This window comes from Dasypus novemcinctus, chromosome 13 (assembly GCF_030445035.2).
Source record: "Dasypus novemcinctus isolate mDasNov1 chromosome 13, mDasNov1.1.hap2, whole genome shotgun sequence".
NCBI classification, from domain to species: domain Eukaryota; kingdom Metazoa; phylum Chordata; class Mammalia; order Cingulata; family Dasypodidae; genus Dasypus; species Dasypus novemcinctus.
The window spans coordinates 23,510,447-23,516,550 of record NC_080685.1 but is presented as its reverse complement, the minus strand read 5'-3'; positions in this window follow the sequence as shown (position 1 = coordinate 23,516,550).

Here is a 6,104-nt window from a genome sequence, read left to right as displayed (position 1 = left end):
TTCTCTTGTTTTATTTCTCTTTTTACCTGCCACTTGTTGTTGTGTCAACTCTGCCATCCTAAACACACACCATTTATAGACTATTTTCTCATCTTCTCCCTTCTTTGGTTTTGGATTTAGTTCTACAAGGAGAATACATTGGTTCGATCCAGAGTCAAAACCACCCAGGAATGCTGCTCCCAGATTATAGCTCAACAAAAAATGTCTGAAATAGGAAATGCTCATTATTTTAAGCTGCCAACCTTTCTAGTAATTCATCATAAAGCAAGAGAAAATGAAATATAGAATTTGGCAGATAAAATGTGGCAGTAACTTTGGAACTAGGCTGTGGGTGAAAGCTCTAAGATATTTGAAGAGGCTTCCACATTTGAAAGCTTAAACCAAAGTGAGAAACACTGGAATCAGGCAAGGGGGCCATGTGTATTCTGTAGCAGCCATAATTTAACAACATTGCCTGTTGTTCTGTGGAAAATGAAAAATACACATAATGAATTATGTGGTTTAACTAAAGAGAGTTCATCAACAATATCGAAAATATCACCTAAGTCTTCTTGATTTTTGTAAGTGAAGGCCAGCGTTATGAGATAAGCTAAATGAGGATCTACCAAAGGAAATGGAGTTCAAACTTGCTAAAGTAGTCAAACATAAAGAAATTTACTGTAAAGTAGTAGCTAAAGAACCAACAACAAAGGGAACAAAATATACTAATAGCAAGGTGGTGGACTCAAACTGAGCCATATCAATAATTCCATAAGATGCCAATAGATTAATGTTGCATAAAAAGCTATGGTGGCACTCTACCTGTTTATAAGTAACTGACATTGAATAGAAGGAGCCACACAAGTTGGAAGTAAATAGATGGAAAATTTAATTGCCATGCAAACACTAAATCTAATTAGGCTGGTATGGCTATAAGTAAAAATGAAAAATCAAAATGAAAAGTACTGTAACCAGTATTTTTAAAACCTTGCTGGATGAGCTCTATAGTAGAGATGACAGAAGATGGAATTTGTGAACTTGAGGACAGATCTATAGAATTTGCTCAATCTGAGTAACAGAAATAGGCTTTTTTTTTTTTTTAATGGGAAGAAAATAATCACTGGTGCCAGTGACACTGAGTTCTGTCATTGGGCTCCTTTGGGCATTGACAAGGAGTTCAGGTGAGTGCAGGACTCTGGCAATCAAATGCCAGGCCCTTACCTTCCCCACCTCCTCTCACTACCTTGAAAGCTGCCCCCAAGGGTGACAACCACAGCCTATCAGGCTGAAGTCATCCAAATCCCATTCTTCACTCTACTTGCCGGTCATTCTCACCCTGAATCCACAGATCTGAGCCAGTAGATGGTCATGTAAAGAACACAAATTGTCTGTCTATACAGTGCTGCCCCTCTTGGTGCCTCTAGATATGGACCCCATGGGGCAGGGACCTTAGCTTTGCTCCAGATACCACCCCTTATCCACAGCCGATCCTGGTATCTAGTAAGCAGAAAATAGGTGCTCAGTAAATGAAGGCATTCTGTCCTAGGATTCAGTGGAAGGGGTATGCCTAACATTTCATGTGTATTCAATGTTTTTAGTCTTAACATTAACCAAAATGGAAGAATGTTAATGGTTTCCAAAAGTGGGAGTTCTTTGGCATTTCCTTATAGGTTTTAGAATAAGTTTGTTAGCATCCACAAATGACGTGCTTGGATTTTGATTTTGATTGCACTGAATCTATTAATCGAGTTGGGAAGAACTGACATCTTAGTAGTACTAATTCCTCCTACCCAGGACATAGAATCTCTCTCCATTTATGTAGATCATTTTTACTTTCTTTAACTACAGTCTTCTAGTATTCCATCCTTAGATCCTGTACATATTTTGTTAGATTTATGTTTTTCAGGAGGGCTAAAGTAAATGATATTATATTTTTCTTTTCAGTTGTATTAGGTATTAGGAAAGCAAGTGATGTTTGAATATTATCCTTATAGCCTGTGACCTTGCTACAATCACTTATTAGTTACAGGAGTGTCTTTTTTTTTTTTTTTTTTTGTCCTTCCTTTTGGATTTTTCTATATAGACAATCATTTCATCTGCAAACAAAGAAAGTTTTTATTACTTCACAATCTGCATATCTCTCAATCCTTTTTCTTTTTCTTTAGCTAGGACTTCCAGTACAACGTTGAATAGGTTTGTTAAGAGGGAACATCCTTTGCCTTGCTCCTCACCTCAAGGAAAACCATCCAGTTCTCACCATTAAGTATTATGTTAGCTATAGGATTTTGTGGATGGATTTCATCAAGTAGAGGAAGTTCCAATATCTAGGTGGCTGAGAATTTATTTTTATCATAACTGAGGGGATTTCATTAAATGTACTCCTGTTTCTATTTATTTTTGTTTCTTGGCATATTGATGTGATGAATTACATTAATTGATTTTCTGTTGAAATAGTCTTGCATACATGGAATGAATACCACTGGGTCACTGTGCATAAGTCTTTTTATATATTGTTGTATCCAAAAAATTTCTTTAAAAAATTTATATCCACATCTGTTTTAGAACCAGCTATAGGTCCTGATCATGGGAACATCTAGAGGGCACTGCTTGGAACGGCTCTAAACTCCCCACCCAGTATGGGGCAGAGGCCTCAAACCTTCAACAGGGGAGACACAAGCACGTGGGGAGGAGGGTGAACTGAGAAAGCTGAAAGGATACACAGAGAGAGAGGAGATGCCCCTCTAGGCCTTGAGGAAATAGCCCAGAAGAAAATGTTGTCTACTTAGAAGAGATGGTAACTTACACCTGGCCACACTGGTTCCAGCTGTGACTATGGTGTACCTAGGGACCTGTGTTAGGGCCATGGCAGTTTCTGTTCAAATCCTGATCATAACAGATGACTCTGTCCCCAACGGAGGCCAGCAATGCTGTGTAGTGTGACGCTTAGGACCTGGCAGTGCTCTACATCCTGCTCAGAGTAGACAAGGCCTTCCCTGCAAGGAGACTGCTGGAGGACCCTGAGGCCACAAGTTGGCAGCACCCTCAAGAGCCTGTGGTGCTGAAGATTCCCCACATCACCAGAACAGAAAGGCCTTGAGAGAAGCTGAAGGTCAGGGGCCATGGGAGACTACCCCAGGGTGTCGACAGGGCATTAGGTTGGTTTACTTTGGACATGCCCCTGGTCTAGGCGAGATGGGTCCCTGTAGAGACACGAGGGGGTGCTGTGACTCTTCCACTTTGAATTCCACTTGCAAAAATCAAAGGTATTCCCTGGTTTCAATTTCCCTGGACTTCCAAGGACACACATTAGCCATTCTGGACCAGTGTTTTTATATGGGTCACCCAATCCGTGGACATCATCAGCCAGGGACATCTCCTCCTATTGCAGAGGATCCCACAGGGCTCCTGTGTGACCAGATAGGAAATGTCTGGGAAGGAAGTCCTTGAGAAGGAGACAGCATGGGAAGAGGCCCACACCTCCAAAGCATCAGGGGTTAACACTTGCCAGTGGTTCTAGGGTGTAATGATGAGAACTCATCCCAGATAATAAAACAACTTTTATTCTGAACCTGTACTGGTGGATGTCAATTCCCTTACCTTGCCCACAAAGACTTCCAAAGGGTCTAGAACAGGGATAGATGTATTCCTTATCCTCCTCTCACACTCTGGCTGTTCATGTCTATGTTGGAATGCACTGCACTGGGGAGGAGGATCCAAGGAAGAGGGAGGTGAAGGTGATGGGGGACAGAAAGGGTGGGGAGTGGAAGACAACTGGGGGAATAGTGTTCAAATATCAGTGGGACCTTTCTCTTTAGTGCAAGGAAACACTTAATTTAATTAATTAATTAAAACATCAAGAGACACAGTGAGCTTGGCTGCTGTGAGCTAAGTTTTTAGTACCAACTTAGAAACTTTGATTTTAGATGAGAAAGAGTTTATATGTTTAAAAAAATTGCAAGTGGAACTGGATGATGTTTAAGATGACTTTCAGCTCTGATAGCAGATGATCTTCTAGCCATATTTGGGTTCTGTCTCAGGGTAATATCAAGAATAAAATATCTGCCTTGGGAATTCTTCATCTTTCAGTGCTTTGCCTGCCTCTCCAATGCTCCATTTCCCTAATCCTTGCTATGATGTTACTACCTTGGGGGGAGGGGAATTAACATCACTGACCAGGCTCATTTGCAATGTGGTGCCAAAGACATGGCAAAAGCCTCTTTGCTACAGGGTATTTCCAGTTTTAGAACATAGCTGGGGGTACCATGGCAAGGCTTAACTTAATGCAATACTGTGATCATAATGAAAGTAACAATAGATTAATATTTATACAGTGTTGATGACATGCCAGGCATTGTTCAAACCCCTATCACTGACACTCATCATTCCCCATAATGACTATATGAAGAGTTCCTGTTACTGTCTTTTCATTTTACAGATGAGGAAACTGGCACAGGAATATTTGGTAATTTGGCCAAGGTCAGATAGCCAGTAAACAGCAGAGCTGGCCTTCAAAGTCCAGTGCCCAAGCTTTTACCTCTACACTTTCAAGCCACACAGCACGAGATTCAGATCCTCAATCTTTTTTTTTTTTTAAAGATTTATTTTTATTTATTTAATTCCCCTCCCCTCCCCTAGTTGTCTGTTCTCTGTGTCCATTTGCTGCGTCTTGTTTCTTTGTCCGCTTCTGTTGTCGTCAGCGGCACGGGAAGTGTGGGCGGTGCCATTCCTCGGCAGGCTGCTCCCTCCTTTGCGCTGGGCGGCTCTCCTTATGGGCGCACTCCTTGCGCATGGGGCTCCCCCACGCGGGGGACACCCTTGCGTGGCACGGCACTCCTTGCCCGCATCAGCACTGCGCATGGGCCAGCTCCACACGGGTCAAGGAGGCCCGGGGCTTGAACCACGGACCTCCCATGTGGTAGACGGACGCCCTAACCACTGGGCCAAAGTCTGTTTCCCCAGATCCTCAATCTTACACTGACTCAGTTTATGGTTTGAACAAGAGGCATCACTGATGTGAGGCTCAGTTTCCTCATATCAAATACTATTTATTCAGGAGTTTCTTTAGACTATTCGACAAGGTAATCTATATCTACAACTGATCACAGCAGAAAGGCAAGGTAACATGTCTGTCACATATACTTTCCCACCCTGAGATGGGTTTTCTAATGGTTTTCTGATGTTTTGACCATCTCTAAAGGTTATGGGTGAAGATATTTCTGGAATACACTCAAATTCCATCTGCCTAAATGTAGAACTCTCATTGTCAGGTATAAGAGGAGAGGACAGGCAGAACTGTGACTGACCTGTTAATATTTTTGCGAATCAGTTGTAAGAAGCATCACCAGGCATTGAATGATTCTGTCCTATTGATAAGCATCCAGAATAAAATTATTTATGGCCCCTCTGGGCACTGCCATGCTTTGGCCATCTCTGGCAATGGCTTCTGATGAGGACCATTTCATCTAAAAGAGTCTTGTCTCCAAAATACATCCTAGCAGCAAAACCACCTCTGCAGGGTGTTCGATTTTTCTATCCTTCCCCAATACTCTTCATCATACCATAGCACTGATTTTCTTTTTTAATGGCCAGTGCTTTGTTCAATGTTTTTTCAGTAGCAGCCAATGCTTGAAAGTCCTTCCCCACTGAAGTGTCTATAAACTCAGACCCCTTCAAATTCCATAAGAAATTTAGCTTAACCATTACCATGTAAACACACAAACTTTTGGCAGTAATCTCTCTCAGCATTCTGAGAATGCTGGACATTCCAGGAATTCCACAAGCCACCAGAGTTTCATATACATTTGCAGATCCTTAGAATGGAGACTGAAGCCCTGACTGCAGCTTTTGTGAGTGGTGGGTCCTCTAAAAGGCAATTGCATCTAGGGTGCCCACCCATCTTCTGTCTGAACCAGTTTGCAGTCTGTGAGGCTGCTGTCTCACATTGCCCCAGGATCCAGTATTTCTCCTACAGGTGGCCACTGGCTCATTTGCAGGGCTTTTCGAAAACTAGATAAATGATACCTCAGAAATTCCTCCAGGACAGTATTGGGTCAACCCTGACAAAAGGTTCTATCTCTTCAGATGTGCCATTTACTTGGAACCCTGCTCCTCCAAACTTTGCAGTT